This window comes from Pseudorasbora parva, chromosome 21, assembly GCF_024679245.1.
Source record: "Pseudorasbora parva isolate DD20220531a chromosome 21, ASM2467924v1, whole genome shotgun sequence".
In the NCBI taxonomy this organism is placed as follows: Eukaryota; Metazoa; Chordata; class Actinopteri; order Cypriniformes; family Gobionidae; genus Pseudorasbora; species Pseudorasbora parva.
In genome coordinates, this window is record NC_090192.1 from 33,870,746 (window position 1) to 33,882,767 (window position 12,022).

Genomic DNA, 12,022 nt, shown 5'->3' on the forward strand with positions numbered 1-12,022 from the left:
GGTTTTGTTTCATGTTCTGAATTGGTCAGCACAAATGGATGTCTTTGCAGACAGCCGAATTCACAGTCTTTCAAGGTCTTAACTCTTGGGAGCTTTCGTAAAGGAAACAGTTGTTACTTTGACATGCTAATAGCAGAAGGGGAGTTAGCTAATCTAACTCTATGCTCCAGTGTCCCAGCAGGCACTATCCCGGTTGTTACATCACCCAACTCTGCTAGAGAAATGCTGAGGCCTAAAGTACTAAATTGAATTAGTGCTGTATATGAGTGTGTGTGTATGTTTATGAGGACACTATCCTCTCTCTTAATCCCATGACACTCATTTGTGCTGATATTAAGTTAGCGTTATGACTGTCAGTATTCTGAAACCTTCGGTTGTGAAACAGAGCCCACTGTTGGGTTAAATGCAGAAGCATGATCAGAGTTTAACATCAGGAATTTATTCAGGATGTCATCATCTTAGGTGTTGATGCAGAATTAATTTAGTATACTTGGATTGGGTGATCAAAATCTCATGTCACCTGTAGTGATATATATTATAGCCCGTTATAATATCCAATATGGCCATTACCATATCTGAAATTTAGCACTTGTGTGCGAACAGTAACTATGGTGTAAGTTTTTCATATAAATTCCAGCGCAAGTCCCCATTGTTTGAAAGTGTATGTAAAGTGGGTTTGCTACTCTTTCAAAGCAACTAGCAACTCTTTTCCAGACCTCAGCTACAAATACAGTGTTTGAAGGCGAAAGTGTTTGAAGGGTCAAAGTAGATGCAGCCTTGCTTTCAGGCAACCAATGAAGACAATATGCTGGCATTGTGCAAATGTGTTACATTTTTATATACAGCTATGGAATAGAAGTGAGCTGATTATTTGTTTTAGCAGTTCAGAATCGATTCTTTCTTTTTAGGGGCCAATACTTTTACTTTTGGATTACATCATGTGTCATTCACCGATTAGAAAACTGTACAATGTTGCTGTTTGCAAATAATATTTAATGTATAAATCTATATTTATATTTTTGCATTACATTTCAGTGTTAAAATTGCTTAATTTTATTTTCCCAACAATCTCATTGTAAATAGATATTATGAATATTAAATATATCACCTGCCACTAATACATTGTAGCTTCATATGAAATCATCTTAAATTTGAGTTACAAATTTGAATACAGTCATCTAACCTCTAACCTCTACTTCTATTATTTATGTATGTTTGCTCTGTCTCGGTGAGAGTCTCAGATCATGCAGTATGACATGATGGAGCTCTTTAGGGTCTTAGATTGCTCTCAGGTGAGATGTTTCGGAATGATTCGCTAATACATTTGGTTAGATATCAGATCAATATAAATCTTGTTTGGCTAAAGCATCTGTTTTTAAATGATATTAAAGGGGTCTTTCAATGTTTTATTTTTAGGGGTTCATATCATGAGTAAATAAGTTTTCCTTTTGAGATACAATTTTATTTCAGTATAAAAACATACTGTAGCTCTCAGAACTCCTTTGCAATAACACCACAATTACTAATATTAACTAGCCCTAATCGCAGATGGTGCTTTCCAAGATGCCACTCTAGAAGTACAGTCATTGTGACTACATAATGTGAAAATCTTTTTTTTTTCTTCACCATTATATTGCTGAATACCAGGAGTTGTGCAATAGCTTCTTTAGTATTTAGATGTTTTGGTAATCTACAGCTTGTGTTGCCATGGTTCCCTGGCGCTCGGATATACTACTCCTGCTCCAGTGCCGCAGGTGCCATTGTTTTTGAGCCTCCATGTGTTTCACGGTCCACCTCATGACATGACCTCCACATATCTCATAGAATCTATTACTGACAGGTAAAAGAGAAGAGAGAGAAATCTCACGTCCTGCTGTGCTTCAACTGCATATGCGCATGTGTACGTTGACACCAGTGGTTTTTTGGCATGCACACCTGCTCTCTGACATCTGTAACCTATTTTCAGCTTCCTGTTTGACGTGTGTGAGGGCCTAAGTCAGACACCCACTGTTCAGCTTATGGCTGATGGCCGTGATACTATATCAGCACACTTTAGCCTAGTCATTAATTTACTCTTTATTGACTGTTGCTTCGTTTCACAACACTTGTCATAATAAACCTTTCATAGTTTTCATAAAATTGTTACTATTTTCAAATCAGTGGTTCCTATTCGTATTTGACTTTGTAAAGTGCATACGCAAATGAACTTGTTCTTAACCTTGTTTTAATGTTGATGAGTATTCTAACCGTGTGCCCAAGGTAAGTAATTTACATAAAATATGCCCAAACCATATCCATATAAAGGCATTCCGCTAACCTTTTGCTTTCTTTACTCTCGGTAAACATAACGCTCTCTTAACTTTAGAGAGCGATATGTTTACCGAGAGTAAAGAACACATTCTCGCCTCAGCATGCACAACAAGAGCCTTGAGCAGTTCAAATGCAATAAACACCTTTTATACAGACATTACAGAACTCTGATTAAGCTGTACACATTCACATCAGCTACCTCACAGTTGGATTTATAATGCAACTTTTCTTGTTTTATATATATATATATATATATATATATATATATATATATATATATATATATATATATATATATATATATATATATATATATATATATATATATATATAAGGAATGACATAGTCACCCAACATCAATGTGAAATTTGGGGAAAATGTTGTCAGTAGTTCATAGAATAAAACAAAAATGTTAATTTTACCCAAACACAGACTTAGTAAATTAGTAAAACCAGAGAAACTGATAATTTTCCAGTGGTCTCTTAATTTTTTCTACACTGTAAAAAATTATTTAAAAAAAAAAGTTTTAAAATAAAATTTTAATTAAAATTAAAATTGAGTTAATACATGCAGTGAACATTTTTTGAGATTCGACAACCTTTATTAAAATATTAAAAGATTTTGTAAGCATATTGGGTAATTGTATGTGTTTTATTTCTGATGACACAGTGAAACATGCCAAATGGGGCTATTTTCATGATTTATAAAAAAATGTATGTGGTTCGGATACAATTATATTTTGAGTTTCTATTGATTAAACAAATATCCGTCATTGTATCAACTCAAATTTTTAATTTCAATAAACTCAAAATTGTAAGGCAACCAGGTTACTTACTTTTTTAAGTTAAAGGGTTAGTTCACCCAAAAATGAAATTGATGTCATTAATGACTCACCCTAATGTCGTTCCACACCAGTAAGACCTTCGTTCATCATCGAAACACAGTTTAAGATATTTTATATTTTAGTCCCAGAGGATAATGCAGTAAATGCCCACTTCACTGTCCATGTCCAGAAAGCTAATAAAAACATCATCAAAGTAGTCCACATGTGACATCAGTTGGTTGATTAGAGTCTCTTGAAGCATCCAAAATACATTTTGGTCCAAAAATATCAAAATCTTTATTCAGCATTGTCTTCTCCTCCATGTGCCTCCAAAAAGAATCAAACGGTTAACGAATCAGTGAATCGATCAATGATTCGGGATTCCAATGTCATGTGATTTTGGCAGTTTGACGCGAACCGAACTGCTGAAATCACGTGACATTGGCGACCTGAATAATTGATCAATTTACTAATTTGGGGTGAACTAACCCTTTAAACCAACAAATACCAACAAAAAATGTTTACAGTGTAGAGCTGTATATCAGAGGCTTAAGGGCTTTATTTCTCAATTCATCACCCCTTTAAAGCAGGTACTTAGGTATCCTATTGCTATTGTATGGAAGCTTCTTTCACTACAATAGCTTGTTGACTGAATAAAAAAAAAAAGGTAATTGTGACTATTTCGAAATGCAGAATTGAGCACTTTTAACGCACTTCTAACACAATACTGGAAAAAAAGGAAAAAGTTCTGACTTTTTTTTGTTGTTGCAAAATTTATATTCCACAATTTTGAGTTTATATCTTGGGGGGACAAATTTGAATTGTGAGATTAAAAGACATAAATATCTTTTAAATTGTTTTATTTTGTGGCGAAAACAAGCTTCTTTTACTATTGTCAATAAATATGTAAGAAAAAAAAATCCTCAATATTCCTTTTAATCTCGTAACTTTACAATTGTATTCCGGTAACTTTATTTACTTTATTCCCAAAACATTGCATTTGTCTCTTATTTTGTAAGAAAAATGTACTATTTTACAGTGGCATTGTGTTGATACTATATTTTCTCTGATGTAAATATCACCAATTACTGTAGATTTCATGTAAATGATGATTTTGATAGAAGTTCTTTAAAAATCAAATAAAGAACTTGATGAAACAGGAAGTTGTGGCCTACAGTTTGAGGGTGAGTGACCAATATGGTGTTCATCAGTCATGTTCTAATGAATCATGCAGGACCAAGATGGCTTGACAGATGGTTACAGCTTCAGCAAACAAGCCTGCCCACCCCCTGCAAAGTAATGTGGGGCTCTTGTCGTTTTGAAGCCCTGTGGTGGCATGAACAAAGAACCCAGCGAGAGAATAAACGAAAGCAAATCTATCGTAACCAAACACTGCCCCCTTCAGGAGAGGAGACATCTAAGGATAAACTGAAATCATATTCTGTGAAAGATATTCCTCTAATTTACTTTATTTAAAAACACATACTTTTCTCAGTAAAGCCACCTTTTGTTTTTCTCCATTTAGTTAAAAGCACAAGCTCAATTTAGACATTATTTATGTGCCTGCTTTCAGACCTGGTTTTTGAGGCCAGAGTAGAGCTTTTTAAGGCTCTGTGGGTCTTGTAAAAATATACAGCATTAGTGCTTTGGTTCTATTTTAAGGGCTCTTAAGTTTATTATTCAAGCTGTTCAAGCAATTTTTAACTGTCAATTTGCCATGCATGCATTTAGTGGGTGAATGTTACAATTTACCATACAGGTTTTTTTAAATGTTATTTTTGTTTTGTTTTATAAACGATATACACTGCCGATCAAAGGTTTGAGCTCAATAAGAATTTTATTTTATTAAATTAATTAATACTCTTATTCTACAAGGATGCATTAAATAAATTGATGATAACCGACAATAATGGCATTTATAAAATTACTCAATTAATACAGCAATAATGGAAGTAAGAAATGTTACTTGAGCAGCAAATCAGCATATTAGAATTATTTCTGAAAGATCATACGCCACTGAAGACTGGAGTAAGGATGTTGAAAATTAATTATAATAATTTAGTTTTTGTTGTATTTTTGCCAAAACAATTCAGCCTGAGTAAGCCATTAAACACTTAGAAACGGTTGTATATAATTAAATTTTAATGTACTTTTTGGAGCCCAGTCTGCCAAGATTGTCTCATGTAATTTAAGGACAGTCAAAGTCCATTTAAGGCAAGTAATTTCACTCTGCAGGCCATCTTTGAACTGCCTCTCAGGAAGCAATAATTCAGTCTTGCAAGTACAACTCATCTCTTTGAATGGGGAAACATCCAATTCTCCAAAGCTGTTCACCAAGTTTAAGATTATATCTATGACAAAAAAAAGCTTGTCTCAAAAATGTTGCTTAAATGGCATTTAAAAATGCGAGTAAAATTTTACGATGCTCGTGATAACTTTTGTTAACTCTACATTAAACTATGTAACTTTTCTGTTCGCTAGAGGACACCTATTCAAAACAAAGCCGTAGTTTGATGACGCCAAGTTTGAGCTCAGAATCTTGGGACATCCTCGCAGCCGGTGGAAAATAATCGGGATAGGGCTCGGGCTGAAATCATGTTCATTGATGTGGTTATTAACGTTACTTTAGTATGAATCAGAGCAGGACCGAGTGTTGTGGAGCTGAGCAAGGCTGCTGGAGCGATTGTTAATAAAATGAACGCAACACACACCTCATGAGCAGTGGGACTTTTATTATGCCACAAACAAAATACTGTAAATAACACTGGCCTAGTGGTTTTTGGATATTTTAATGGGAACTTTTTTTTGCATAGTACACCTTTAAGTAAAACTTCTTCGACAGCGGCGACGCCATATAATTATACAGAACTACCACAAAAACAAAAGTTCAAACACAAAATTCTAAAGATTGCTGCACGTTTGTTACTCTGCCGCATAAGGTCTATAGCAGGCAGAGCTGGACAGTAACAGAGTACATTTCCTTGAGTACAGTAATTAAGGAAAATTTATAGGATCTGTACTTTACTCAAGTATCATTTTTTTAAGGAATACTCATGACTTTACTCAGTACATTTGAGAGGTAAATATTGTACTCTTTACTCTACTACATTTCTATACATTACCGTAAGTACCCATTAATTCTTCTTCTTCTTCAAAAAAAAAATTAAATTACATTTCAGAAACCCTCAATTTGTTGTTTCCCTCTCAAACGTGATTTGATCGTGCAGGCTCCATTAATTGGGACAGCCTATCAGCAATCAGCTTCAGCTTTCGCCAAAGTCAACTCCATGGTCAGATTTAGATAAGAGACGAAACCATGGACAAAACAATGGATAAAGACGCAGCAGGTCCATCCAGGAATCTGCCAACCTGTGATGTTCTTGAGTATGCAGTGTGTTTAACACGGTCAGGTTCAAATGTGATCCATTAAAACTCTAGCAGAGGTTTGTCAGAGTGTTGCCATCATGCTATTGACTTGTGAGCAAGTTAGAAATGTCAAATAATGCAACATGGTAAAAAGATGAGAGAGAACTTGATTTTACTTCAATTCCTTTTACATTCTCCAAGGTATTAACATTAACATTTTTCATAACTCCATGTACGATGTTTCTCTACATAAATGTAAGCAGTGTGGCAGTAGTAATGCAATATCTAGAAAATGTACTCTTGTACCCTTGATACTCAAGAACTTTTAAAAACAAGTACTTCAGTACTTTTACTTAAGTAGACATCTTACTTGTACTTGAGTAAAATTTAGCAAGGGGTATCTGTACTTTTACTCATGTAGCATGTAGGTCCGCCTCTAATAGCAAGGGTGGACAATTCCAGTTCTGGAGGGCAACTGTCCTGCATAATTTGGCTGCAATCCTAATTCATGTCTTACTAGAAGGCTGCAGGCAGGTGAGTTTGATCAGGGTTGGAGCTAAGCTATTTTACATTGGCTGTCTGAAGACCACGGGATTTTTCATTCTGGGCTGTAGTAGCTCTGCTGAGTGTTTCTGATTCAGTTATTCCCCGGCAGCCATCTACAATGTTAATAATTTGGCTAATTCATCTTGCAGAGTGCAGCAAAAAGAGCTGTTTTCTTCAGCTGTCTCTTCCAAACAGGTCGAGACATTTGAAGTGTTTGGTTAAGCACTGAAAGATGAAAGCGCTTTGTCTCATGATTTGTCTGTGTGTGTGTGTGTGTGTGTGTGTGTGTGTGTGTGTGTGTGTGTGTGTGTGTGTGTGTGTGTGTGTGTGTGTGTGTGTGTGTGTGTGTGTGTGTGTGTGCCCTTGTTTATATTACATTGTGGGGACTGGGGACCAAATGTCCCCATAAGAATAGCAAATCCTGAGATCACCTATTGTGGGGACCAGCCATCGGTCCCCACTTTTCAAAAGGCTTATAAATCATACAGGATGATGTTTGTTTGATTTTTAAAGTAAAAGAATGCAGAATGTTTCCTGTGATGGGCAGGTTTAGGGGCTGGGGAAGTATAGAGGGATAGAATGTACAGTTTGTACGTATAAAAACCATCAAGTCTATGGAGAGTCCCCACAAAGATAGTGAACCAGATATGAATGTGATCATATGCGTGTGTGCGTGCAGTGTGAATAAATCTGTGAACAAATCCATGAAAGGTTTCAAATTTTGGTGTTCTTAGGCTGTGTTTATACTTGGCATTAACATGCGATCACCGTGATCCGGATCATCAGCCAATCAGATTACGGAGCATTTACATTTGTTCACATCAAATGGTTTCTGTATCTTGATAACAGATTGGATTTCTGTTTCCCGGAAAATATTTAAATTAGGTCTGTAAGGGCCCTTTATTGTAGAAAGTAAAACAACTTTCACTTTAACCTCTAGGCAGTGCCTATATAGCACAGGATTTTTATAATTTATTCATATACACTCACCTAATCTACCAGTTTAAGTTTTCCAACATTTATCTTGTATGATGAAACAAAGAAAAAAAAATCGACACGAGTGTGCAAGCATTAAATAGGTTTTTTTAGGCTATGTATAGGTCTATGCAGAAAATGTTAGAATCTGACCACCTTTTTACCAAAGAAATACAACATAACACATCACAAAGCATTCATTAGAACTAAACAAGGTTAGGCTAATATATATGCAACACATGGTTTATTATATGATGGTACAAATTAAACATTGCTATGCTTTCATTCACTTATGCTAGGCTACAATCTCTAGTCTTAGATCTGTAAGTTGTTTAAATGAAGAAATATTTCCAAAGTTGATTATTTAGCTGGGTTTACCATGTTAAATGAGTCATTTCAGGTTTTAGTGCTAAGATTATTAAAATAACTTGATTATTTCATATAATCTACAGTTAAGCCTATATCTAATTAACTTACTAAGCACTTTCAAATGTAGTCTTCCCACAGATTGATCCATTAATTTTTCCTCAGAACTGCTCATTGCAGCAGGCCGATAACTTGTAAAACGACTTTAGCTGCATGCGTGTGAATATATTTACTTGAGCTTGGGAAAAACAGTATGTGAGCCCAGTAGTATGTCAGTCATTCATTAAACAGAAGGCGGATCCCTACTATTTCTGTCAAGATTCTGTAGCATTCAATGGAAACTTTAGTCATTTGTGAATGGAATTGAAGTGACGCAACTGATGGCGTAGGTTACATGACAGTGACACTTTCTTTGTATATCTAAAAAGTGAGTTTAGATATACAAAGACAGTGTTCTCGTATCACATTTACAACTACATCGCACTATTCTCATTAAAGTATTAGTATACTGTAAAGTTAGTAGAATTAGTTGACATGTTTACATATTTTAGCATTAACAGTAATAACATGCGCTATTAGTCAGCTCTCACCATTTGTATGAGAAAGCTGACATCTCTTTCTGTCTCTGTCTCCTTCCTCTCCCCAATGCAGCTACATTCATGCACTTTTTTTAAGTCATGATCAGGAGAATGATGCAATTTGGCTAGAGGCATCCAGCTAATGAGAATTCACTCTTCCCATAATTTTAATAAAGTCCCCTGTTCCAGGCCGCACACATTCTCATGCGTGTCGTTTCGGCGTAAGACTGCACACAGCCTCAGGGCACTGTGCATTCTTTATGTATTTTTTTTGTGGTTGTGTGTCTTTATGACTCCACACCCACTCCAAAGGCAAGAAGCTTTGGAGGAATCATTACACTTCACTTTTTCCCATGAGTCTCACAAATCAGTCTCTACTCTTCAGCTGACACAGGACAGAGAACAGATTTTGCATTTGCATTACTCTGCTCGTTATGGTCCCAAACGGTAAATTCAAGTTTAACACAAAGGAGGGTGGGTCAGGGATAGACTTTAAAGGGCACCCTATATTCACAATGCAATGCAGGATATGACCTCACTTCCTGTGCTGTGTTATTGACCTCATTGTCCTCTGGGGACTAATGAGCCAAATACCGAGAACAGAGATGAGCCAGGCCATTTTGATGATATCATTCTTTCTATGAGAGATGCTTCCTGTTCCCAGTGGGGAGAAGATTGCGGCTTGGTGTGGAGGGAATGGGATCTCTCACGCTGATATTCTCTGTTTCATGCCAAACACTCATTAACTTGTTTCTCTGATATTGGAGATGGGCTGCTCAGTCATGCTTTATCTCAAATGGGTTGTATTTGGACCATTGTCTGAATTTGAATAGCTGTTTGGGAGAAATTGGTTTGGAGAGAAGACTGTTGTTTGCAGTGAAATATCATGAGTATATCTTCACCAGTGCAATATTACTGGATATGTCAGGTCAATTACTTTTAATATAAAGCCCAAATAGTGGTAGAAGCTGTCTAGAACTTGCCGTTATGATACTAGTGTGTTGTGGGTGGTTGGTAGGTGGTTGTTTTCCAGCTTGAATACTCTGACATTCTAGTATCCAGATATGGCCGCTCTTTCAATGTAAGTTTTATGAGATTCCCACCCTTTATTTCTCAAATGAAGTCAAACAGGAAAGAAATGCAAGTTTGAAACAACATGAAGTTATGATAGAAATAAAACAATTAATCTGTGTTCACAAGGAATCATTTCAGGTTGCTAAAATGGTAAGGACTGGGTTAAATGCTAAAGTTCTAAAGTTATATATATATATTCCGTAGTTTACTCACTCTCAAGCCATCCCAGGTGCATTTGACTCGGAGGACATTCTTCCACCACAACTAGACTCGCATACGGCTCGCATATGAAAGCCAGTGATTTATATGGATATTTTTCTTACAAAAACGCGTAATCCATATGGCTTACTTTTATGATGGATGGATGCACTTTTTTGAGCTTCCAAAACTTGATCTATTCACTCCCATTATAAAGCTTGGAAGAGCCAAGATGTTTATTCATACAACTCATATTTATTCATATAAATAAGAAGGAAGTCATATTCACCTAGAATAGATTGAGGGTGAGAGAATTATGGGATAATTTTAATTTTTGGATGACGTAACCCTTTAAATGTATGGGGTGTGTTCCGAATAGTCTATTTTCTATTTCACCCAAAAATGACAATTGTCATCAATTACTCACCCTCATGTTGTTCCAAACCCTAAGACTTTTATTCATCTTCAGAGCATAAATCAACATATTTTCAATGCAATGAGAGATTTCTGTCCCTCCATAGAAAGTATGTTCACCCAAAACTAAATCCATATGAATCAAGTGGTTTAATCAAAGCCTTTGGAAGAGACGTGATTGCTTTATATAATGAACTTTTCATTTAGGCTTTTACTCGCATATAAACATTGATCAGCAAACATAAACAGAAGCTCAACCAAACATGCTTGGTGTGAACAGACCTGACTGGTTCTTGCGAAAGGTCAATTGTGCAGGCATGACACAAGAATGAACCTAACTGGTTCTCGTGCATCAAGCAAACATGCCTGAGCTGCTGTTTACAAAAATGTAATGTTATATGCTATGCATGTTCTCTGATTATTGTTTATATGTGAAATATAAATGAAACCTTTTCATCCTATAAAACGATCATGTCTCTTCAGAAGACTTGGATTTAGATGCTTTTATACAGTCTACAGTCTATTTATAAATGTTTTGAACCATTAGAGTTTTGGGTAAATAGACTTCCAATGGAGGGACTGAAATCTCTCAGATGTCTGTTTAAAATATCTTGTGTTCTGAAGGTTAACTAGTCTTCTGATTTTAAATGATATGAAGTTGAGTAATTGATGACACAATTTTTATTTTTGGATGAAATTAAAGAAAAATGTAAGAGTTGTGATCTAAATATTAGTGATTATATTATTGTTCTGAGAACTTGGTTATCTTTCCTCCGCTTTCACTGTGCTTGTGTGTTGTTCTCACAGGCAGAAGGCACCATCTTTTTGTAATTTCCTCAACCCTTATGTTATTTGTGTCTGGTGAACATTAGCCTCTGGCTCAGCATGGCTCCTGCTGAATATTAAAGACCTGCATGTGGTGTCGTGTGCACCACCCATCGTACCACAGTGCCTTTATTTTCCAGTCATTTAACTTTAGATCCATATAGAGCCTCTTCGGTCCAAAATGATATTTATCTAAGCTAAGGAAACATTTTCTGACATGGCTTACTTAGTGGCTGGCTTGTCCTAGATAATGACTTGAATGCATTTGTTACTGTTAAAGGTGCACTATGTAACATTTTTCAGTAAAATATAAAATAAAATAAAAACACTAGACCAGTGTTGTATATCACAAATGTTTCCAACTATTTGTAAGTCATGAGAAAATTGCTATTTTAACCAATGAACTGGGACGTCTGTGGAAGTTGCCTGTCAATTGCATCATATCTGCGTTACACGGTATCCGGTTTTATTCTGCAGAAACGCTTTACTCTTAGCAGTGTGAACAAGTGTCACAGCAGCCGCTGAGCGAACACACAGAGTAACGTCA

At 35.8% G+C, this 12,022-nt stretch overlaps 1 protein-coding gene across 5 annotated transcripts in view; it reads left to right on the forward strand.

Annotated features, from left to right (window-relative positions):
* Positions 1-12,022, forward strand: part of ttyh2 (tweety family member 2) — a 77,688-nt gene that overhangs the window by 34,401 nt on the left and 31,265 nt on the right. The window lies entirely within an intron of this gene.